The sequence below is a fragment of the Cuculus canorus genome, chromosome 1, assembly GCF_017976375.1.
Source record: "Cuculus canorus isolate bCucCan1 chromosome 1, bCucCan1.pri, whole genome shotgun sequence".
NCBI lineage: Eukaryota > Metazoa > Chordata > Aves > Cuculiformes > Cuculidae > Cuculus > Cuculus canorus.
In genome coordinates this window covers 95,884,146-95,910,618 of record NC_071401.1, presented here as the reverse complement: position 1 = coordinate 95,910,618, position 26,473 = coordinate 95,884,146, and positions in this window count along the sequence as shown.

Here is a 26,473-nt window from a genome sequence, read left to right as displayed (position 1 = left end):
TGAATGAAGAAATACCTGTAGTCCCCGACGATTACTTTGACTCCCTGCGTGGTGAAGGAAGGAAAGTGTGTACCTCTAGAAGGAAGCTATGGAAGAACTGCCAATGCTGTAGGGGATAACCACACTTCTTCCTGTTAGGGGGCCAAATTAGGCGAGAGGACCTCTGTCACAACTCCTATAGTGGTATGAAAAAAAGCTCCTGTGCAATTACAGCGTTCAGCTGGGTTTCAGCAGTAGGCTGGCTCTAACAGGCAACACACAACTCTCTGCGACTCAGAAATCCATTTTAGAGGTGTTAGGTAGTTCATCCTTGAGCCTCATGCTGTTACAGCAAAACTGCTCCACTGTGCAAGCTTGCTGCTTTGAAACTCATTCAAACCTGTATAGGCTGCTCTGGCTGCTCACAACCAGCTTGTAACCACAGTGAAGTCTGCCTCTCTGAGAGACAGAGCTATTTCCACTGTCTTAAAGGAACACAGGCTGATAAACAGAATCAAATGGATATCTTGAAATTGGCATTACTGTGGGTGGACATCGGTATTCTCAAAATATTTCAGTTCTCCATTTCCTATCTCTGAAAGCTACTTGGAACAAAGAGCAGAGCCACAACAATGGTTTTGAAGGTAGTGGAAATAACCCCCCCCAAAATAATTTTCAATCAGATGTAAAAGACCACTGAATCCCTGATGCATACAAACTGCCGAGTGGCAGTCCTTTTCCTGGAAACATGTTACTTGAAATGATCTTGGAAAGCAATGCATGGCTGGATATTTTATAATTTGTGATTATAGAGTTTATAAAGAGCATTTGAAATTTTCTTTGAAATTTTTTCACAAATTAATCGCAAAAGAGACTTCTGCAGAGCTGCATTATTATATCTTTATGACTTAAAACAGCTGAAGGAAGCTGAGCCACAGAATGTGAATAAGTGGAAATTTTATACTCTTTCCAAAAGGGTAAGAGCTCTGGTTTTTGGGTTTTTTTTCATCCACATGACATTAGGCAGAAAGGGTTCCCCAGGACAAATCAGCAATAGGGCTTCTACATTTTTAATTTTAATAAATGATTCTGTAGTCCTGGTCTTCCACAGAAAATTTTCAGTAGAGAGGATCAGTTCTTCATAGTACTTCAATACCAACAAAAGTTCCTACAATAGATGTGATTGTTTTTTGTGGTATAGTTCATCTCACATAGCATCCTGGTTAAAAATGCATGTCAGAGTTCACACCTCTAAACTATGTTGCTACACTGGCATGTGTTTAAGGTACACACCCTGGTCCAAGATGATAACACAAAATCAGGGAATCTGGGAAGTAGGGTGCTGGCTCTTAGCATCGTTAGGTAGCCGCACGGACCCTGGGTATTTAAATTATTGCTGGGTGTTTAAACCCCCACTTGAAGCATGAAAAGAGCTGCCCTAGCAGTTTGAAGTCCTCTGCTAAGCAAGAGCTGTTTTGGAGCATTTCTCACCATCTAAACCCAGATCTAAAGCTTGCTAAGTTAAACTGGCTGCAGATCAGATCTTACAACATCCTCCTGTGCTAGCAAAACTGGCACATATTTTACCAGCAGTATTAGGCACTCAGTGCATCAGACAACTAGATTAATTTATAATACTTCAGGATGTGTGCTTGTACAGGTATGTCTGCTGGCAACCGCTGTAAGTCATCTAGACAGACCTGGTTTATAGTATGCAAACTCATGATGCAATCTGTATTCTCTGAATGAAACCTCCCTTTTTAGGAAATGTTACTGTTTTTTCCCTTTTTTTCAACAGAAATTAAAAGCACTGTTCTCGGAGGGATTTATACTCCAAATCAATGTGAAGTCATAAAACAAATGCTGTTGAGGAAGCATCAGGAGGGATTGTAAGAGGAAGGACACCTGCCGACAGAACAAACAGAAAGTAAATTTATGTCGCTGCTGGTCAGAAGCTGGAACTGGCCGTGCCCCCTGGGCCCCTTTGGCAGAGGACTTCTGGGGTGATGGCAGGCCTTGCAGTCAGGTAAGAAAAATGAAAGGCCCTGAATGAAGCAATGACCCCCACCAAGCAGGGATGCCTGGGGGAAATAGTACAGTAAATATAGTGTTAGCTGTGTTCATCTCCTTTGCCTCTGCTCCCCCCCAAGCTTCCCACTTATTCTTTCTCCATTTCAGAGAGGACCGTGAACCAGCTTAAGAGGACATGCCTGAATGGGGTACTTTTGGACACCAGATAAGCCACCAAAATTCGCAATCATATTGTGTGTGTTGAAGATATGGAGGAGAGCATTCAAAGTTTAGGGCTTGCAGTCATTGTGCAAAACCATTCCTGTCGTTGCACCATGAACTGCCTAAAATCACCTGCTACACAACATTCATAGCAAAAACAGAGCACAGGAGGCAGATTAAAGACATACTCTCATCTAAAACTGACTTCTCTTATGCCCTTATGCCTCTAATTTTTAATGGTATCTGAAATAAAAGCATCTATTTTAATAATATTGAATACCTTGAAAGTAATACTAACATGTAACTTTAGTACGTGACATGGCTGATGAAAGCGGCAAACTTTTTCCAGTTTGGTAAGATTTCCCTCCCCATTTGGGATATTTTCAGCTCCAGAAAGTGACAAAGAAAACATCTGTCAGCATTAGGAATAATTTCTGGAAGACTTTAACATAGGAGTGTTTATTAGGTAAGAATTTAAACATTTTTAATATGTACAAGCAAACCATTTCAGTTGAATGAAATGGTTGGAATATCCTCTAAAATATAGGGCAGTTTGTTGGTCTTTTTTTACTAGCAGGCTAGAAGCAGTATGACTCATTGAGAACAGCTTTACCTCACCTGCCATTTCTTGTCACAATCCCATGATTTCTCCTCCAGGTGCCCTGGCAAGTAGGAGGAGCAAACCCCAGCACAACAGACCCCCCTTGGTTTATTTTGCTTTTTACTAACTTCTCGTTCTTCATGTGCATTCAGGGCACAAGCTGGGATCATCATTTCCTTCCCCTTGTTTTCTTCAGGTTCTTTACTTTGAGTTTACCTTAAAGCCTTTTGTTTGGTCTCATAACTCGGCAGTGAGTCAGTAACCCACAAGTACTCTGAGTGGAGCCAGACATGATCCACAGGCTTCACTGACCACCTGCTCAAAACTGTTTCCTGTGTGGGCGGCCAAGCTCAGTGACACTTAAAATATGAGTTACAGTAAATTTTTTTTAACTTTGCATACGCTTTGCAGATACTTGAGGTGGTTAAAACTGGATGACACCGAACTTGATTTCTCAGCCCTGTTTCGCTTTTTTGTAAAATCAACTAAACTTTGCTGACTTTAGGAAACAAGAGCAAGAATCTGGCCCTAAATATTTAGTTTAGCCACATTTCATCATCACTTCTTGCACATGCCATTACTTGCTCTCTCAAACCATTGCTCCCATCTTCCTGCGGTTGCCCACAGCCAGCCCATTGGCTTTCCCTCCCACCTCGTGACCAAATGATGCCTCTTTAGCCATTGCCCTTCTGCCCTGGGGAAAGTTGGTATGCTTTTGTTCTCCCTTCAGGATTTTCCGGCAGTGACTGTACATCAACAACTCTTGGAGCTTCAGTGCTCCAGTCAAGAAAAAAAAAGGATCAAAACCACCAATGAAACCCTGCTAAGAAAATTGAATTTGAAGACAATGGGAGTGGGCTAGATGTGATATCTTCATCCAGAAATGCCACCTAGGCTTAATAAATCTGTGTAGTGCATGGATATCCAGACAGGGGCACTTGTACACACATCTCTTCCCCTTCTGTCTCAAGCTTTTCTCTCCCTAGCCTGACCCATTGCACAGTTGTACTTTGGGATTTCTTGATGTGCCTCTGTATCACATCAGGCTTTCACACTAATGAATACTTCCTTTGCTACACCGCTCTGTCCTCCTGCTTCAGCTCTCATGTCACATCCACTGTGCTGCATTTCTTTTTCCTCTGAGATGTTTCCTGCTGCAAACTCTGATTTGTACTGTTTTGGCTCCTGATCTTTCCAAATGCCTTCCCATCTCAGGGCATGGTGTGACCAAGGGTACACAAGGACCCCCTCTTCCTCTCAACAACCACACTGACACAAGCTGGTGTCTGGTCTTGTTGGGGGCAAGCTGAGCAAAACTTGAGCCTAATGTGTGCCTGGCACAGCTCCCCATCCTGCTCACCGTGCTTTAGAAGCAGGGCTAAGCAAAGGGCATGCCTTCAAAAGCAGGTTTACCCATTTGGGTTGAAGCTTTCTGCTTGGTTTTTCTCTTGTTTCAAGGAAAATACTTCTGCTAGTTTTGGAAGTCCTGATCTGAACGTGGTGTGTTCATCTCTGTTAATTGCTATCTATCTTTCATTACAATAGTTGGAACCAATTTCTCAGTCACATATATGTCTTTGGTAGGAAAAGATAATATCACAGATTTATCTCCAGTATAGAATAAGAAATACATTTGCAGTTGATTATTTTGATGCATCTTCTCCATTTCGCTTAGCAAAAAGGAGCTCCAATTTCCTCACACACTGAACTTTGTCCTTCTCCTGAGGAATCTCTGATATTTTGCTTTGAAAAACTCTTAGCCTTGATCTTTACCCCATCCATCACTATGCGCACGTTTTGTGAGCTATGACTTTGGCCTATTTTTGCTCATAAGTGCCCTAAATTACTTTCAATTTTTCTATACCTCCATTCCATGGTGCCTCTTTTGAGTAGGCTGAGAATTTTTTGAATGTCTAGTTCTGACATAATTGATTTTTTTAGAGGAAAAATCTGTCACTTGCCATTTAATAGGTATTATTATTTTCCCTCTTGCTGGATATATAGGTAATGGAATAATTCCAAAATCTGAAGCATGATGACTTTTATAATACGAATTATAAAAATTCATGTGAAAGAGAGAGAAGTAAAAAGTATTTCAAAAATATTTACACAGTTTACCCTTTTTGCAACATGAGCCTGGGAATTCTATAGTGATTTTTTTCCCTGTGCATACATTTTCAAAGCAGAAAAAAATAGTGTGCTGTGGATAATTTACTTTGCTCACAGGCAAAAATCAGGGATGGCATTAACTGCTTTTAATTATTTGCTTTTTTTCCACAGTTCTCAAATGGCCATTGGTGAGGTTTCTTTTAAATTCTGGCTTTGAAAGTACTTTGCATTTGATGTTAGGCAATAGAAGTGATTAATTATAATACTATGAATGTGTTACTAACAGCCCATTTCTAAAGACATCTACAAGCATCGTGATGGTGAATACTGTTGAACCCTAAGACATAAGAGCTCATTCATACTTTGCAGAAGGAAATTAAGCTGAAGATGAGAATGGCAAATGGATTTCAACATTGCAAAATGATGTCACCCTGGGAAAAAAAACCCTTAACTCTAAATATGCAGCGCTGGGCTCTGAGTCACCTGTGAGCATCCAGGAATGGAGTCCTGGGGCAAGAGCACTATGGAAATATCAGCTCTGTGCCCAGGGAAAGGAAAAAGCAAACAAAATTACTGTCACTACTACCTGGTATAAAACCCTGATATGTCTTTTTCTCAAATACTGTGTGCAGTCCAACTACCCCTCTCAAAACAGACCATACATGAACAAGAAAGGATACACGGGAGGATAGCGAGGATCATCAAGCAAACAGCTTCTGTGCTAAGAATGAGTGATTGGTTTAGGATCCTTTAGCACAGCAGACACCAATGATGCTGACCGTGGCAGAGCTGATGGATGGCGATTAATTTCTAATACAGAACCTAGAAGCCACCAGGTGGGTTTGACAGGCGATGGGTGCAAGGTGGAAGGTGGTGGGTCCTTACACAATGCTGGGGAACACCTTGCTGCAGGGCTTGATGGGAACAGAAAGGAGAGTTTAAGTGGAGAAACTCACAGATGTGTGGGTGCCTCTTACACTTCTACTCCTGCTCCTGCAGGAGCACCAATTCTAGCCGACCATCTGGAGGGTCTAATTGACTAGAAGTAGTATGGGATGACTATTTCTAGCACTTAGATGTTTCTTCCCTACCACTTAATTTGCAAAAATGGGATCCCAATCCAAAAATGAGTCATAGCAAACTCTGTTACAAAATGTGCAAACAATAAACCTGGTAAGGGAGGCTTCTCAGTCTAAGAAGGTACGTGATAAACTTGAGACTGAAAATAAATAAATGTATTTTGTTTTCCGGAGGAAGAGTCTAGCCAGCATTTTTCTTATATCCAGTTAAGCACTTTCTCTCATTTCCATTTTGTGATTTAAGGCTACTTCATTCATTGGTTAAATTAAGAAAAATGAGCGTGCTGAAGTGTGGAGATGATAAATGGATCATACAGTCAAATAGCAGTGGCGCTACAAATCATCAGCATGATGCTTGAAGAATGATGTAGAGGGCAATCCAGGAAGGAATGGAGGGGACCAGATGCTGTGAGCTATTGCAAAGTCAGGATTTAACTCTGATCTTTGCATTTCAGCTTTTCCATTGTCATAAAGCTGAGTGGAATAAAACTAGGGTGAGAAAAGTTAAGAGATTGTGGGCCTGGGTCTAAAGCTTAAGTTTCTTTCTCTGTATGGTTACATATTTATTATTACAATTTACACATTAGTGTCTTTATTTGGTGTAGAATTATAATTCCACAGTGTTCTCACGTATATTTCAGCTAATGTACATCTAGCTTATACTAGTGAAGTTAATGAAAACCAGGAAAATTTGGCTCTTAAATCTATTTTTAGAGTAAAATGGAAAATACAGTGATATTGTGTCTCACTGTACAAGGCAAAAAAAGCCATTAACTTTTTCCTATGTATACTTTGTGAATACTCATTTTGGCTCAGTCAGGACAGATCTGAGGTCTTGCAACCACCAGTAATGCAAATCCAGAGCATCTCTGTGGAAGGTGCTGGGCAGGATTCTCCATTGTTTCTCAATGGGAGCAGCTGGTGATCCCAAGAAATACAAGGTATAAACTTCAACTGATTCATAACACTAGCTTAGCTCTGATTAGCTGCTGCAGATTTGCTTTGATTTCCCTCTGCTGAGGATCTGGCCTTTCAATATTAACTCATGGTAAAATCACCACATCAGGCTGGTTGCAGGGGTAGCGTAACTAACTCTACTAGTACTACTGAGCCACACCAGTGGGACAGTGTGCAATCCAGAGAGCAAGAGTCCACTGGTAGGCTTGTTATCTGATCTTGGCAAGAGAAGGGAAGCACAAAGAGTTTGGCCCTTTTGGACTGAGGAAAAACAAGTCAAATGGGTTATTTCTTTTTCTTTTTTTTTTTTCCCCCCAAAGGAATTTATGCCTTATGAAGAAAGTCATTGCTGTACCAGAAGTAGTAGAAGAGATTTTCAGAGGTACAAAGACACACAGATTTGTACAACACACAGAGCTTTGACAGTCTGATCTGCAAGTGACCACAATTTGTCAGCTTGGAGTGGGAGGGAACAGGAAAACAACACAAGGGGACTTTTATCAGTTGCTGGTAAGTGAATGGAATGGTCCCCAGATGCTCACCCTGCAATGTAGTCACTAATGTGATAGATTCCTACCAAACATGAAGACAAGCCTTTCTCAAGAGCATAGGGTATAGCAAATTAATACTACTAAAAGGTTTTTTCCTTGGCACCTAAATTAAATTTTTCCGTAAAATCATGTTCAAGAGCTAAAAGATTCTTTAAATCTTAAAGCCCCCTGAGATCCTGCTCGTATATACACAAGACTGTTTGGAAGGAGAGGAGTTGGGTGCAGCTGGTAGGTGCAGCTCTGTGCCTACAGGACTGCATGTGGGCAAGGATGGATTTCTCCTGAACAGGCGTACAGATGGGATTTTGTTTGCCAAGCAGGGCTGATTCTCCAGAAAGCTCTTGCATCAGGGATATTTTTTTTTTATCAAAAGTAGGGAAGTTCTGCAAAGAGGATGAGGGAGAAAGCGTCCCCATAGCTCTGTCCTTGTGGTTAGGACGCTTGTTTGGAGAGGACAGAGCTTCCTTCATGTCCTTCCTTCTGTCTCATTGGGCCTTTGCACTGGGCCAAGAGCATGCACACAGCCAGGAACTGCACTTCTTCTGCCACCCGTGCAGCAGCAAGTCAGCAGCTAGCCATCAAGAGGACACATGCAAATCCCTCAAAGCACTGCTGAGGCATTATTCATGGTGGAAGTGTCCTGCTTTCCAGGGGGACCAAGGCCAAATTTCTTCTTACAGAAGCTAACCAGAGTATGTGGCATTAAGCAGACACATGCTAAAATGCCTTAGTGAGGAAGAAGTTGCCGGATTCTCGTGTCAGCCTGTCAGCCTGGGAACACGAACTTTCCACTGCAGTGAGGACGTCAGGAAGCAGGAACAGGGACAAAGTTCAGGCCAAATGTATTTCCATACTGGTACCTGTCTCCTGCACAGGTAGGTTTTGGTGGATATTGGCTACGGACTTAGGCAATGCTTTGGTGCCAAGTTAGAGGTTGCATTAATGCTGGGCATGGGTCTTTGACACTGGGATAGGAAATTCCGGGGCGGTGTCAGCTTTCCATAAGCTCTCTTTCATCCTGCTGTCACCCTGCACTATTTCACAAACATTTTCCTCTCTCTTCAAGTGCTGAAAATGAAGGGGAGGTGGTGGGGGAGAAAAGATGAATTATGTTGATACAGTCTCCATGAGTCACGCTGACCTCCAAAGAGTTGCATGAGGCAAACACCTCAGGAGAGGGGGTGGGATTGTAAGGAAGGTCCTGTTCTATGTTTTACCATGATGAAGCATTTTTAGCACATTAGAAGTCCATCCTGGGAAAAAGAAAAATCTAACTCCATTACTCAACTGCAGGAAAAATGAGTTTACATTCCTGTTACGGCTAATGCAGTCCCAGGACTGCCTGCTGACAAATCTATTTGGTCCCTTGTTTCAGAAAGGACCAAAAGAACCCAGTTTCTCACCTTCAGCACCTCCCACCCCATAGGGAAGCATTTTCTGTGATGTAATCCCACAATTATCTTTAAAAAATTACTGTCATTCTAACAAAGACTTTGCTGAAATAATATACACACATTAGGGCAGCAGTGCGTAGTTTTCTTCATTTACTGTACAAATCGGGACTGTGCTACCTGCAGCTGGCTGCTGCCCAGGGTAACAGGAGGTGCTGAGACGGGGCAGGGAGAGTAGCCAAATGAAGGTGGGATTTTCGAGAGAAATTTGTGTTGGCCTGTCTCTTGTGCCTTTGAAGTCAGGGAAAAGCCTTGTTGGGAGAGGAGAGGTAGGCAAAGGCTCAAGACTTTGGAAAATCTGGCCCTAAAAGGGCCTATGAGTTGCTAAGGGTGTTAGTGCAAGATTTACTGATGTTGAATACTGGTTCAAAAATGTACCCACACGAATCCTTCAAGGTAAAGGGCTTAGAGCTGGCAGACATTTAGGTTTGGGTTTTCTTGCAGTAGGAGGACGTTTTGAATGGCTAAAAGCAAGTATTAGCACTGTTAAATAGATTATACGTATGAATATGCTTACCTACATGTATAGATAAACATATACACGCATGGCAACTGACAGGGCACTGAAACTAGACAGGTAATAATTTGGAAATAATCCATATCACAAAATCTCTTGCTGCACATATATCCCATTTCACCTCTGCCTTATCATTGGTGTCTCTTTGAAGTGCCCCTGTGGCCACAGTTTATCTATTGCACCTCTTTTTATTTGAACTGCACAAAAAGTTTTAAAAAAAAATCCTACCTCTAACTCTTCTAATGGAAAATGTGGGTTTTGATTGTCTGTCTATTTTCACAGTGTTCCTCAGCCTTTCATTTATTTTCACTTTTTTTCATGAAGCAGGGCCTTGGAATACTGATAGATGAGGCCATGGAATTGCTCCATGAGAAACCCATAGCTGTGAATTATTTGAGTCCTCTATAAAAAGCACTTAAAGACACGCTCCTACTTGCTCTGCCAAATAAAAACAAATGAAAAATACAGGCTTGGGCAGCCTCAGACTTTACATAGTTGAGTTGAATTCAGTGATCAGTTTTAGGTGAGGTAAAAAAAAAAAAAACAAAACCAAGAGACATTTCCAGGCCAACAAAACGCAGCACTTCTTAAGTGAAATTCCAAAGTTTTCATCTCAATTAATTTTTCATTTAAAAAGATCTTTTTTTGTTAGCATTTTAACTGTTTGATTTTCCTTTGTTTCTTACTACAAAGCGTAGGTAACCTGAAACAAAACATCCCCTCCACTCCAAATATTTAGTTTTGGCTCCAGAGAATCTTTTGAGAGTGATCCAAAATAAAACATGCTGTTCTTTGATTTGCCAAGAATTGAGACATTTCCACTGCGGGACAACTTATCTTCTTAAATCCTTGTTGTTCCCACTTTTCAGTTCAATCGCCAAAGACAAAACTCCATTACCCAGAAAGCACTGCATTTCATACTCAGGCAGGGGTGGATTGCTGCACAAGTGGGGAATTAAGTTGCTTGTGGGAACTGTACCCTCTGGTACTGAACTTGAACAGGTTTTATAGTAATATATAACACAATAAAAGTATTAAAATAAACATATCTGCCATAGGGTTCGGTCTTCCTCCAAGAATGGGAATATGGCTTGATTCATGGCTCATGTTTTTCCTCTTTTTCATTAAGGTTTGGACATAAAGTTGCATAATCTTTTTTTTCCTTGCTTTTTATTTTTGCTTTTTTTTTTTTCCCCTTCGTAAAAACTGGACCACACAGTCTCCTGTCAACAGCACTTACTGTCACCCTTCAACGTCTTGAACCCTTTGTGTTCAGTTCACACATTAAGGCACTTTGTAAAATTGATGTCCAAGAGAAAACAAGTACATACACTTAATAAATTGAGATTCCCAGCAGTAGCTTTCCCTTACAGGAAAAAAAAAAATCTCTGTAGGATTAGATCATATTCTGACACTAGCTCCTTCAAACATGCGTTACCCGTTTACTGTCTTCTTTTCTGTCACTTACAGGGTTCTATGGTTTAAAAACAAACATATATACCTGTATATACATCTGTACTTACAAGAACAACCCTCCATGCATAACAAAGGACATGAGGTTGAACACAAATAAATTAAAAATTATTTCAAATAGAGCGCTGCCTTGGTACTGTAGATTTTTGGCCTGTCACACCTATCTATTTAACATAGGACATATCTAGAGAAAATACTGAACTAAATTTACTTCTAGCCCTTCTAAATAATGATGCAATTTTGTGTCTGCCCTCATTCTTTTACAAGGTTCAGACTATGACTGACTAGCAGCCAGTTACCCTGGAAAACCTTACCAACAAACAAACACTCGCAGCCTTGAAAGACCAAGATGTTGAAGTGAGACTCTGCAGTAAGGCTGACTTCTGGATACAAGTGGGTGGTATAAACATAAAAGGGATGGCATTAGATTAGAGCTCTTACTTTGATCTCTGTACAATAACAATAAAATAGTCATAAAGGACTTTCACTCGGTGGATCTCAAAGTACTAGACAAAATGTTAATAAGCCTCACAACTCCCCTGTGAGGCAGATGTTATCACCATCGTTTTAACAAACAATAAACTGAGCCCAAAGGACTGAGAAGGTTTGCCTGAGGCATGCAGGCAGTCCATCCTCATCCCTCCCAACGGAGACCTGGTCCTGCCAGACACCCAAGAAGGGGGCACTGTGGTAATGACTTTCTGCCCCCCTGCTTGACCATTGTGCTTGTGGCTCCATCCTTGCTTGCTTATCAACAGCCCAATTTTACCAGTCTGCACCCATTTGCTCTGCTTTGGGTGAGTGCAGCAACAGTTCCTACTTCTGTATGCTACTCTTTCGAACTTTTGAGTTTCCTCTGGTCCTTATTTTGTATAATTTTCTTCTGTTTTTTGTATGCATGCCCTCATGTTGTTCTTGGCAGGCCTCTGATATGCCCAAGTTGGAGCGTGTGGATCTGATGCCCATATAGTATTAGAGCTGGTGCGTTATCAAAACTGAGAGGGAAGTGCTCCAATGGGAGAGCTGAGGATACCACCCTTGGTCCTTCAGGCTGCCTACCCCAGCCAGCCACCCCTTCCAACACAGTACTGGGAGAAGTGCTGCCTATCCACATACACCGTACAGAACCTCTCGTCCCTGTAGTTATGGTCACTGCCAGCCTCGAGCCATGAGTCAGAGTGAAGAATATGTTGTAATTATCATTCATCTGGTGTGAGATGTGGATCTGACCAGACAGATTAGGACTAGTCTCACCGTCCTCTTGCTGTGTTCACACTTGTTGTTGCCCATGGATATTGGGCTCCCCATCCACTTTCAACCCTCTAGAAAATCGGCTCTCATCCTAAAAGTCTGGTTGCTTGCTACAGAATTACCATAAAGCTCCTTTTTCCCAGACATGTCCACTTTTTCTTCCCTTCAGGCACAATCCAGGTGGAGTTTGAGCTGCGGCTCCTGTCTGGATTTTGGAAATCTCTGCCAGGAGCCCAGGTGGCTCCCTGGGGAAGCAAGAAGGCAAGTTTGGCCAGCCAAGGCAGCCCAAGGCTGCTGGCAGCCCACAGGACTGCACATGCTAGGGGTCCCAAGGGTCTCTGGTGGGACTCTGGGACATAGAAAGGAACCAAAAAGAAAGAAGTCCTCTAGTGGAGCAGGCTGTGAGCTGGAGGCCAAGAGTGAGAATTACATCAAGGGGCAGGAGCATGAACTAGTGCCTGCACAAGAGAATGGGTTTAATTATATTAATTTTAATCATCTGCAGCATTTAAGGCCCGATGGGAAATGGAAGAGACTTTGTGGACAGGGAGAGCTTGGAGCTGGGTTCCTGTCCTGGGGCCACGGGGCAGGAGTTTGGAGAGAGGTGGAAGGGAGTCCTGGGCAGGCCTGAAGTTGCAAAGGGCTGGAGGATATGCTGGGAAGGGCAGGGGCTTCATGTGTGTCAGATTTGAAATAAGGAAGAGGGATGTGGAAGGATGTTTGGTAAGCCTCAGTACGCCCAAGGCAGGAATGGGACTGCAGGACCTTTGCAAAAGAGGGCTGGGGGAATAAACGCCCAGGGCAGTTGGAGGCTACCAAGGCACCTGGGCTGGGGTTGGAGTCCCTGTTTTAATGCTTGCACTACCCAACCTACTCCCATCCTTTCATCTCCCATTTCACTGAAAATGTGGCAGTCCTACCTTGCCATGGGAGCACTTTGCAATACTGTTACAATTGTAATTAAATAATAATATTAGAGGTAGCCACCAGCAAAGAGGAATGGCCTTTCTGCCTTAAGAAATAACTATTTGACGGTTGTAGTAAACTGTCTGTTGTACACTATTACAGTAACAGCTTTTTATCCCAGGGAATCAGCTTACAGAACCCACATGACTCCTTACCCTGCAGCCTGGTTTGTCTGCCATGTTCCAGCACAGATCTAATTTTCCTGAAGCATCCACCAGCAGTAGTGTTTACCTCCTTCGTGTTCACCATCCCATAAAAACATGTTCAGGCATAAAGTCAGGATTGTCTTTTCGTGCTGTGATTTCTAGTAGAGCTGGGTATGATTTTGTTTTGGGTTTTTTTTCATATCCCATGGGAAATTTTCAAGATTTTGAATATTTTATCTTGAATCAGTAAAAGAAATATCCATTGACGTCAGCACAAATAGTTGAAGTATCATGTACCTTTTCAAAATTAAAAAAATTACAGCAAAACAACAGAACAAACAAAACTAGGCTTCATTTAATTACTTTAAAACATTTTTCATTTTTATTTCAGCTTTTTAAACACTGCTTATTTGTATTACAAAATAAAAAGTGCATTTAAAGAGAATCTCTTCCCCCTCCCCCAGCTTTCCTTTGAAAGTACAAAGGGAGATATTTAGACAACTCCTATTTTTTCAATAGCTTTTTCAAGGAGAGAAATTAGTCAAGGACAAGTCTTTCTTGAAAAGTTTTTATTCAGCAGGTCTGGCAAAATACATTTTATTGAAACTTTCTCAAGCAACTCTTCTCTAGCTGTTGGTCAATGAGAAGCTCTGCAAAGGGAACTCCCTGTCCAGCAGTCATCAGGCTTCTGATCAGCATGACTGAGATTTAATACTGAAATATGACATAGTTTACCCTTCTAATGAAATTCAAATGAAAGAGGAGTTCTGAATGGGAAGGATATTCTTGACTCTATAACCTCCTATAAGTTCAGATACCAGAGTTGGGGCTGCAGTATCTGTTGGTGTGGTCTTAGGTCCATCTTTATGGATAATAAACTTGATAATTCATCATATTCAAATGGTTTTAATTCATTAAAATCACAAGCCAGCAGCAAGGAAACACACAAATGACTACTCATCTGGCAGGGATCTCATAAGATACCTTTGAAAGCATCAAAATTAAGGTAACGTATGAACAATGCTGTGACAGGTACCTTTCTAGCCTCTTACATACACAGATGTCTGCTTCTTACATTCATGGTATGCCCCTGCATGTATGCATGTGTGCACACACGCATGCACCATATTTATAAAACTTGATATTCAAATGTGGGAACATTTCTTTTGGTTAATTCAGCTGGTGTATTTTACTACACTCGGTATCTTTTTTTCCACCGGACTGTCTCCCCACACCCCCTAAAGAAGAAACCAACACATCCTCAAAAAACTCCTGGTTTCCTGTCAGTAACCAGTATCTTCTTGACAGATTACCCTAGGGAGAAAGAAAAAAAAACCCAAATCTGACTCTCTCACAGAGTTCATGTTGCCCTCATTTACCTTTTGCATAACAAAAGCTCAGACTACAATTCTGAATAGACGTTTTGTGTAGTTGAACCAGGTGTCTTGCTTGGAAAGACAGTACATTAAAAGTCAGCAAAATGCCAATTTGCTTTGTTTCAAAACATTTTGTTTCAATTGTTGCCAAGGCCTGGGGCTAAACACTACACTCTGTTTTAAGTGTCTCTTTTCTGCAGTCAGCGAGTTTTTAAGGTTTTTCTTGTTATTTATCAGAATACTCTAATGACAGTCTCACCTAATCCTACTGCTCTGGAAGAGTTTTAAAAAGTAAAACCATAGCTGCATACAATCCTGATGATAAATTGATGCTCACAAATAAGGTAATTTCTGTCCAATTAGTGATCTTGGTGAAAGGAGAGATCAGAAAGAAATGTCTATACTAAAAGAATTTTGATTCTCTTCTCACCATGTCTGTAGAGTTCATAAACTCGAAACTGCAGCGCACAGGCTGTGCACTGTAACCTTGGCTGCTGATTTGTTTAATTGGAGTTTAAACACGTATCCTGTGATTTTACCTCTTATTTTCTACCTGTTTGTAAATCACTGGCTTAGTTCTGCCATGAGTCCATTCTGCTAGGCCAAACACATTGAACTTCAGGGGCATAAGCACATGCTTACGTGCTTTGCCAGGCTGGGGCCTCAATGAGCGCATTTTAAGCCCCTGCACCTTGAAGAGTTTTTGCACATGCCTAATCTTATGCACTTGAGTAGTCCCAGTGAAATTATATGGGCCTACTTATATGTGTGAAGTCACTTGTTGGCAAGTGTCTGAATGATGAGGTCCTACCACTGAGGTGTTCTGTCCTGAGGTATAATAGGACATCTCTGAGCAAAAGCTTTTTCTCCTTAAACCTTATCTAAGAACTAAAAGACAGTCAATGGTGGATCGGAGTATAGAGGTCCTATTAGCAATGATAAGTAGTGGATACCGAGGGAAAACTCACAAGAAACATACTGGGCATGCAAGTATATGTCTTGTATCTCCTTCCTCCTCCTCGGCTCTGACCATTAATGCTTTAGGGAGATTCAGAGCTGGAGGTTGTATTTGCTGTGTTATATTTTATAGTCCCTAACGACACCTTTTTTTTTTTTTCCATTTAGACTTTCCATTTAGACCTCTACAATATGCAATGACAGAAATTTCCACAGCTTAAAACATGTGGGAAAACTGCTGTGTGGAAGAAGTCCTTCTGGTGTATCCCACACCTGCACCTGACTGTCTTGGAGGCTGTCTCCCAGTTCTCTTATGGTGGCAAGTTCTTCCTCCAGTTGTTTCTTCCTGTTGTAACTAACTGTATATCGTTTTTCAGTTATACCTCTCCTACTACCACCTCCTTAAATTATACTCTATTTAGTCTCTCTATGGATGCTCTTTGGCATGGATGCTCTGCACTCCACATATCCTTCCTGCACTTATACTTTGACTTATCTCTGAGGCAGGGCCAAGAGGCATGTTCAAGTTAAAAAGTGTCCTAATAATGTTGTTTATTTTATTCCCAGCTAGTGTCTTAACAGCAGTATTTTTCATTCAATTGCTGCTGAGCGCTGAGTTGACATTCAGAGAACTGCCCATTATGACTCAATTTGCTGTATCTTAACATTTCTCACATGAGAAAACCTGTGTGAGTGCTATTGGCCTCAATCTGAGAGAAATGAGAGGCTCTTTGGACTGAGTCATCTGTGTCCTGTGACTAGTTTAACTATCATGATTAGGTTGCCACTTTTATCACTGAAGTTGTGGCAAAACTTGTGACTAGCGATGAAAGAATAACCGAAAAAAAATTCACAAGTTTTCTGCTAATTCAACAGCTAATTTCAGTTTGACTGAGTTTCTGGCTCTCCCCCTCCATTTTATTTGGTAACACTGAATTTTCAGTTAATGCATTCAGCTGCAGAACTGATCTTTTCAGCTGTGCAGTGGTCAGTCAGTTACCCACGTTATATGGCATTATTTCTGTTTCCTGGATGAATTAACTCTGTAACAAATCAAAACAGCGAGTGTTGCAATCAGAGAGATTCAAGCTATTCCTGTGATTGTATGAGTCGTTTAAGTAATATCCCACATGTGATGCTGCACACTGTGGCTTCTATGTTCCTCTGCGACTCCCTGTTTTGACTGACAGTGTTGGTTGTAGAGATATTTGAATATGTTTTTGAAATGTGAATACGCACTTTGCTGTAAATAATCTGGTCTCATCCTAAAAAGAAGCAAGCAAGTGGGAAAGGTCCTGTCATTTTTCTGGGACTGAAGCAGTGACGTGAAATCAAAAGAAAAAACAACAAAGCCACTCACTCACTTTTACCTAGCACTGACCCAAGTGCGCAGTCCCACCCAAAAATGGGTGAATTAAGTGAAATAACACCCACTGGCTTCAGCAGGGTTCGGGTTAATATGTTACCTCTGGGTGGTGACTGTCTGCTGCTTTGGAGGAGGCCACAGGTAAGAGCTGGGAGGATTGGTAGCCGCTTTATGATTCCCATATGCTTTGTCATCCAAGATCTTTCCCAGGGTTACTGTGACTAAGGCATCCCTTCAGTCCAGATCTGAAGTTTTACTGCCAATTTATTCCAAAGGATCATTCAATTAAAATATACATTGCAGTTAGTTACAGCGTATTAAAAATTGACTGTTTAAGAAGCACTTGGTAAAGGGCACTTAACAAAGTATACACCTTCAATCTAATCATCTTTATGAATATGAGAATTCAATATACTGTTGTACATTTATTACCACATTAAAGATGACATGCACAGGGCACTCTGTATACCCTTGATGTAAAATCATATGCTAATACTTTCTCTGACAACAACTGCTTAAGTAATACCTGTAGTTTGTCGCATTAAACACTAGATAACTGCAAAAGCTCCTTAACCAACAACCTTCTAATACTTCCTCACGGACTAGAAGAACTATTTAATAATGTTAACATGACAACTGAATCATGAAGGCTGAAATCCAGACAAGATCACTTCTCAATCCCAGTATAGTATTTTGTACGTCAGAATGCTGAGAAAAAGCAAAATAGCAACCCCAAATTTTATGGCTAGACCGGATGTACCAGATTAGAGAACATTTAACATTGGTGAAGACTAGAGGTTACACAGCGTTAAACAGCTCCCACAGCAGTGAAGGAGAGACTGTCCCTCCCAAAATGCTCTGCAATTTACTTGAAAGGTTAGTATCCTTCCACAGAAGAGTGAAGAATTGGGCTCATGTTTCTACTCCAGGTCACAAAGAGGTGGGATTTGAATCTGCAGCTTACTCCTCTTAAGTGAGTACTAGTAGGAAAGAGCAACCTTGTTGTTTCCTTCTTGTTTATCTTACTGAGAAAGGACTGATACAATTTTCAGCTGGATCTTCAGCATTACCTTGGGTCCCAAGGGAAAGAAATGATGTGGCCTGCACCACAGTGTTTCCTGCTGGCCATGAGATGGCCCCTGCTCATGCAAAAGACTGATTCTTTTTGAGTGCCTTAGACCACTTGTTTTCCTGTCTTAAACTACTTGGTTTTGACTTCAGCAGAGGCAGTGTCCTTCAGGCTTATCTCACTCTAGCAAGCAGCCCAGCTGTTCTTGCTGACCAGAAAGGTCATGCTACAGTCTTGGTGGTAGGGAGAGCAGCAGTAAAATGATACCTTGGACTCAGCTCAGTCCACAGAGCCTCCTCAAACCCACCTCAAACTCAGTTCCAGAACTTTCCTAGAAGAAGCACTGTGAAGGCCCATGAAAAAACCTGTAACAAATACTCTGGAAGAGGGGCCATTTGCAGCAGTTCAGCCACCACCCTGGGAGAGAAGAAGAAGAGGACCAGAGCCCAGGTGGTGTCCTTGCACTTCTCTCTCTCTCTCTCTCCCTTTCCTCCCTTTCTCTCTTTCTTTCTTTTCCCTTAACACACATTTAGCAAGCCAATACCAATCTTATCCCTGAGAATGCCTGTACAAATAAACTCCTTTTTGGACCAATTGTTTGACATTGTTTTGCTTTCATTTAGGCTGGTGGGTACTGAACCCATATATTTCACGTGGAGACCCAGGGTCTTACCCTGTCTACACCTGGACTGTCAAGGTCATGACAGCTCACCATGTCTGGTCTCCCAGAATCCTGTCTCAGGATGCCAGTAGAGCTGGCATTTGACATAGTTTTCAAACTCCAACTTGAAATCTTTCTTTTGTTGCTAACAGAGGCACAATATGAATTATGTTCACAAATCCTCCCTCACCCACATCTACCTTTTATACACTTTTCAACTTGCTGAATTTGTTCTTCCGCATTGAAAATACAAATTTCAGATAGCTATGGAAATAATTTGCTAGATAATATTGCCACAAGCCTTACAACACTGTGGTGTTTCTGAAGGCTAGGCTCACCCCATGTGTATCTGTTTCAGTTTCACCAGCATTGCAGCAGGCATCACCCTTGACCCATTCTGTTTAATGCAAGCAGAAACAACCATTTCCATTGATTTTCCTCAGCTTCTGAGTGAGAAGGCCAATGATGTTGACTGTATTTAGAAATGCAATTGAAGTCAAATAAACCAAGAACACGAAAAATGCATCAAGTAAAAATAACTGCTTACAAGAGGAGAGAACATACAGGACGAACTGCATGGAAACAGTACATTGAGTAGAAATTCCATTGGAAATAGGACAAAGCTCCTTATGAGCAGAACTTCTAATCAAATTCTTTACAATAAATCCAGACCCTTGAAAGTATAGCGAAGTAACTAATTCTGCCACTTTTTCATTAACTTATCCTGTCATTTAGAGAACACAAATGACTGCTATTTACTCGTGACTGTTAGAATAGGTTTGTTAGTGCCTTGAGTTTTTATCATACATGTAATAGGACATTTGAGTCTCACAGAAACTTAACAGGTTTTCACAGTAGCCACATTCTTCAAACTAAAGAGAGTAAAATTGCAAAATTTTAGTGACTGTTCAAATATCAATATTTTTTTTGAAAAAAACCCAAAATATTTTAGCCTGGATGTGCAATCCTTTACAGGGAACTGTAGTACAGGTACCTCAATTTTCCAGACCTGTTTGCCAGACCGCATCACCTTGATGACACTGTTAATGGGAAGAAGGTGAGGGGGTAGGGTGTATGATGGGAATTTCCTTATAACGCATCATGGTTCATGTAGCCTACTCAAGAAACTCTCACGTACACTCAGCAGTAAGACATAGGGCAACATAACCAGAATGACTGTACAGCAGATTTTTTTTTTCTGGCTAGAAAGTGCTTCTTTATTGATTTTTATTTTTTTTGAAGCATTACTTATTTCTTTAGTTTAAACTTCATATATTTCCTTCTTCTTTGAATACCAAAGTGTGCCACCAAAACTAAGAACACAGTAAATATTCTATATGTCTTACCTGGAGAAGCCACAGGAGTGGCAATACAAGTTTCCACGTGCTGCTCTCACTTTCTCTGTTTCTAGAAGTCCTTAATCAGCTTATGAAGTACTTTTTCTGAAGGGTATGATTTTCTAAGTTACACCCGTAGAGTCTACAAGATATTAAAAAACCCTCTGTACAGTGTTCCTGCATGTTTTATTTGGTGACATCTTCTCCTCAGAAACAGTGGATGCCTTTTTTCTTTTTATTTCCTTTCAACACTGATAGTTTGTCTATTAAAAGCAGATCAGTGATTACAACTCATTTCACACACGCTGTGAAAAATCTGCCAGCTGGTTGCTGCCAATAATAGTTGAATTTCAAGCAGTAGACTACTGTATGATGCAGTAACTCAATGCCTTGCAATTAAACCCCCAATCATTTAGTCTTTCTCTGTCACTTGTATTTTTATCTGAACTGGGAACTTCTCTAGTGCAGTACTGTCTGGAGACATTCTTCCTTTTTCATTTCGAGCAAGGTTGACAAAGACTCTCTCTTAGAGAAGTCTAAGAGATGGAGCACATTCACTTCTATATGCTTCAGGAGAATCTGCATGAGCTCTTGAAGCCGCAGGACAGCCACACAAGGTAGAGCAAACACAAGTGGGAATGCTTGCCTCCAGGCAGGTGCTGAGGCAGAAGCATCCTTAGAACAAGACAATGGGTCAATGTGGATCGAGGTCACAGGAATCAACGACATATTAAGAAGTTCGCCTAATTTGAGCATTACTGATGAGCTCAAGAGGCCAAACTCGGCAGCCAGGGGCCATGTTCCACAGATTTAGGGACAGCTCAGAGAAAAGACCCTCCTCCTCACATCTGTTTCCACACAGAAATCCCACGACAATAAAAACTGAAGTTCTTACAACTGTTGTAGTTCATCTTGCTGAAACAGGCTGCAGTGCCTGACAAGCTGGGGAGGGGGGGAACCTCCACTATGCATCTGCAGGGACTTTCAATTAAGACAGAAGTAGTTCTCAGTTTTATATTCCTAATTAATGTAATGGTTCTGAACAGTGTCAGACAGACATCAAAGCTCTGGGCTTACCATGACAGCAGACACCACAAAGCGAAATTGTCTCCGTTGCCATTAGCTATGGCTATCTAGCCTTCTCAGGAAGGTTTGTTAAATATAGATCTTCAAATATGAACCTGAGCCAATGCAAACAAACCATGAAATGCTGATTGCCTTCAGGAATGTCCCTGATCTTTCATTTCTTTAGACAAACAAAAACGAAGAGATTTTCTGGGTTTTTCAGTTTGTTGGACTTTCCTTTTTTTTAAGCCTGCATTAAAATCTGATCTCATTCTTTGCAACTTGTCATCTCATGATTCTTACAAAGATGACCCAGCAACAACAAGAAGAGAAAAATCATCAACTAATGTCATTGGGAACCAGCTGCCAAAAATTTTCTACTCTGTGCAAGGATCATCTCAGGGCTTCCTGTGTATCCATAAGAGACATTGTGTAGATACAGACTTTTGCTTGTTGCTTATTCATGTGCAGTAATACAAGATGTATTTTTGCTTAAACTGTGCTGAAATTGGTATAATTACAGAACAAGATAATATCTGCATTCTGCTTTAACAGAATAAACAGCAAAGATTAAAAAAAAATTAAGGAATTTGGTGAATCATGAAAGTAACTCATTCTTTTAGCTGATTTTCCCCTGATACGAGCATTGTTTTGTCTTAGTTGGTTTGGGCTGGAATAGATTCTTAAAAAATATGCAAAAAGGAGTTTTGAAATTAACGTAATACTTCTGCAGGTTTTTAAGAGTAAATCTCACATCGAGGGTCTTGCAGATATCAGAAGGAGACATCCCTCCCTTTTCCTCAGAAAGACTGAGACACTCTTTATGTTCAAGAATAAAATTTAGGTAGAAAACTTGTCTGTTTTGGAGGCCTCCCACAGACTGAGCTTCATAATCACATGTGCAGAGTAGTGTATCATGATGCGTTATTCATTAAATACATTTGTTCAGATGATTTCATATATGTCTCCCTAAAGAGCCACATTATTTAATAAAAGACTTTTATTTTCTGTTGGGAGGCTGTGAGAGGATGTAGAGAAGTTTTACTGGGCTTCTGAGCCTTGTAAAAAAGTATGGCTTTTTTTCAGACAATCCTTCTGATCCATCTAGGGGGCCTCTGTCTGTGTTACTTGGTAGAAATACTGGCTTACTTACCAAACCTGATACAATCATTATGTAATAAACACAACATAATAATGCATAATTTATTTAACCATCATAATTAATGTACAAAGTACATACATGTGTACACTGCAAAGTTATGTTTCATAAATTAATATATATATTGCACTAACCCCACACAGAATATAAAGAAAATCTGTTTCTACTGCACACAAAACAGACATTTGAACGTGTGAAGCAAATAGGAAACATGTTTCCCAGTATATTTAGAGGCCATATTTCATGGAGATCTCCATATGTCTTCTTAATTCATCTCACGTTTCTAGGATCGTTTGCATTTCTTCTCTCTTCTTTTTTGTCTCAGTACTTGTAAAAGTTGGACTGTTTATAGAGACAGAATCAAGACTGATCTACTATCTCTCCACATAGTCTTATTAAAATTTTCACTTTTTTTGCTTCCCAGGTATTGCTTTATGTTTACTATCCTCTTTTGGAGAGAAAGGCATGCTGACAAAAAAAGTTGAATATGAAAGTGCTTTAGCCCCTGTGCAGAGATTCATGCACTATATTCAGAATTAATTGACTGTATTTAAGTAAGAGGCCAGTGCAAAAAAAACGCCAAACTGGTCGCTATCCTAACTGCTGAAGGATCTAGATCAGAATACACATAGCCTTTTGGTAACTACACAGCTTTAGCACAAGTGCTGTATAGTACAATAAAAGCACCTATCTTTGGACTTCACCTAATGTCTAAAAAATGTGCTACCTCACTTTTGGTCACAAGATAAGTTTGTACCCCAGTACCAAGCCCGACTCCTTATGTTTAAGGTGACAGTCGTTTTAGTTGAAAGTCAGAATTTAAAAAAGAAAAATATGGCAACTATCTTATGGAAGGCATTTGCCTTCCAAGTAATTCCAACAGATTCCAAGTGATTCAGAGATTAAGAATATTATTTCCTTAATATTTTTGATGAAAAAGCTTTCTTCAATTAACAAATCAAAAGAGGATTCAAAAATCTTATGCAGTTTTCATCAATTAGCAGTGTCAAGGAGATATTGGCGGGCAAAAATTCATAGAATCATAGAATCACAGAATGGTTTGGGTAGCAAGGGACCTTAAAGATCATCTAGTTCCAACACCCCTGCCATGGGCAGGGATGCTTTCCGCTAAATCAGGTTGCTCAAAACCTCATACAACCTGGCCTTCAACACCACCATGAATGGGGCATCCACTACTTCTCTGGGCAACCTGTGCCAGTGCCTCACCACCCTTAGAGCAAATTAACTGAGTTTTCCTCATTGCTTCTACTTCTTCATTATAAGCAAATATGAAAATAACCAATACTGCATTTGCCAATGACGTCTACTCTTTTCTGTGGTCATTAGCACACAGGATGATGCTCACCAAGAATTCTTTTTATGTGGAAAGCTATAAACTGCTCTCCGAGACAAAAAGCACCCTTTCTGTTCTGATTGAGAGAAGCAGCAAAGTAAGTCCACTTCAGACTGTGACAAGGTGTTTTCTTCTGATTACACTTCAAAATGGTTGCAAAAAGTGTGCAGACTACACTACTGCTGTTTTGGAAATACAACCACCTCATTGTTTGAAAACAAACTGGATGAATCTTGCCCAAAATACAATGTAACATGATGAACCGCTGTTTTGCACTCTCAGAGAAGCAGTTCTGTGCCAGAGCGCTAGGAAAAGCTTAACTCTAAGGGTATTTCTTCAGTGTAAGGTCCTTAACTACAGTCTGTTAACTGGTGAATACTGCTTTTTGAATTCCCAGGGTCAGAAGATAGCCATACCAGTAGCAACAGCAAAGTACAGAAGTGAGGCATTCCAGAGAAACTGATATAAAACAAATAAATAAAACCAAATAATGTGTGGACCACATCTTTCTTCTGTTCATTTGTATTGCCTCTGGCTCAGGCCAATCCAGAAGAGCCTAAGTATTTCCTAATATAACATTTCTGAAAATAGGATATATTACAAATAGGTTTCCCACCTGCCAGACTTGGTGCTAACACAAGACATATAATGAGGATGACTGACTTGACTGAGTTGATCAACCCAAAAGCTGCTTCTAAACCAATGAATTAAGTGAGAACATCAAACAACATGATGAGGCTCTATTTCTGAAGCAAGACTTTCCATACAGAGAGTGAGAAGTTGCAAGTCTAACCTATTGCTGTTGCAGTTTTAAGATTACAATCTTGTGGTCTCCTTGGGATGTCATAATGCGCTTTGAACTTTGAGTCAAGCTATTTCCATATTCATTTGCTTACTTCCACAAGGACAGACACTAATAAGACAATACACTACAAATCATTTCATTTTAAGTTACTGAAGGGATGGAAGAAAAAGGGGGAGAAGAAGGAGGGAGGGGGAAAGGAGAGAATATTTGGTCTGTTCTTAATTAAAACCAGTCGATGACACACAAAGATTTGTCTGAAGCACTTCTGAGTTGTACCCATTTCTGTTTACACTTGACAGCTGTACATTCTTTCCTGCCTGTATTGTTTGAACTATGGCCAATGGTACAATCATTAAATCTTTGATAGTGTTTTTTAAATACAAAATTGACCTTTTTCTTTGAGGCAGAAAGAGAGGTAGGAAAAGAATAGCTATGTTACATCGGAGAGGTATGGATTTACTAGGTTGTACTCCCTGTATTGCAAAACAGTGCCTCTGGTCATTTTTGGACTGGCTATTAAGAATTTTTTTTCACATTCCTCACATCTGCTTACAAAAAGAAATCGTCATCCTTAACCCTTTCCTCCCAGAAGATGCCTCTTTTAGGTGGAAAATAAACCAGAGCACCCATGATTCCTGAGTGTAATTTGGCATCATGAGTGGGATGTAGAGAGTCTCACTGGACTACAAAAGATTTTTGCTATGAACAGAAAGATTCAGGAAAATAAAGCCATAGATTAACAAAGCCAGAAAAGTTAAATACGAGATATCTGCAACCCAACTATTCTTCTGTCAGTAATTGAGAAACTGGAAAGCAAGTCTTTGTCAAAGTCTAACATGTCCTAAATATCCATAAGTTCTCTCTCTAGACCGTCCAGAACTGATGAGTCGTTACAAATGGAAATGCTTACCAAGAAAGAAAGAAAGAAAGAAAGAAAGAAAGAAAGAAAGGAAGGGCATCAGCATATGCCTTATCCCTTAAATTTGAACTAAACCACAGAACTGATTTGATGCAGATATCACCAGCTGTCTCCTGAACTTGCCTAAAGTGTGTTTTGTTGCCAGCTTTGGCAAAGACAGATGGTCAGACGATGCTGCATTACTAATCAGGGCTGTATTGCTCCTCTTTGAGCTGAGACGCCAGAGATGCATTTTGTTTTATAGACTGGAGCTTAGTCTAAAATCACACAGAGGGTAAACAGGAAGGATATATTTAGCTTCTGCAGCTTAGTACGAGTGGGAAATCTTTACTTTACTTTAAAGTCCTGCAATCATCTTTAAAAACTTACACAGCCTTCATGATTACCCCAGAGTTCCCTTGAGCTGTATGGGGATGTTTAAGTCCCGCCAACACTGCAGCATACTCCACTACTTGTCCTGTCTTACGTGGAGATTGCCTGAGTTACCATGTTTGGTATATTTGTTAAATTAGATGTGCTAACAGAACGAAATTAAGTTTTTAGATATCAACTAGCTTAACTGGCCTTAACTGAGGTTAAATACCAAGATGAAAAGAGATAAAGTTCCTGATTTGAACACCTGAGTGCCTTCTTCCTCTGCCCTTTAAGGTCCAGGATTTCTGAAAAAGAAAGTGCCAAAGATATGTAAAAATGTGTTACATAACACTGAATGCATTCAAGCAATGGCAATGTTGGGAAGGCACCAAGTCAGAGAGTAGGAGACCATGCCCAAAAGACCTTCCTATGACATCTTTAAAACTGCCCAGCATTAGCCTAATTGAGTTTTTCCCTTATTTACTTTCAGTCTTAGACCAAGGCCAAAATTTCCAGAGACTTCACTCATGCTCTAAACTATGAATTTTTCAGTTATTCAGCTTGAGATCTTGGTGAGGATAAATAGGATTTCAATCGCAGGTATCCTGCCCTAACATTAACAGTAAAAATTTACCAATTGCAAAGGGTGGTTTATTTTACTCTCATTTTCCTGAGACCTTCAAAAGGCTCCATGGAAGATACCTCTTCTGAGAAGTCACAGGCACGAGATGGACTGACT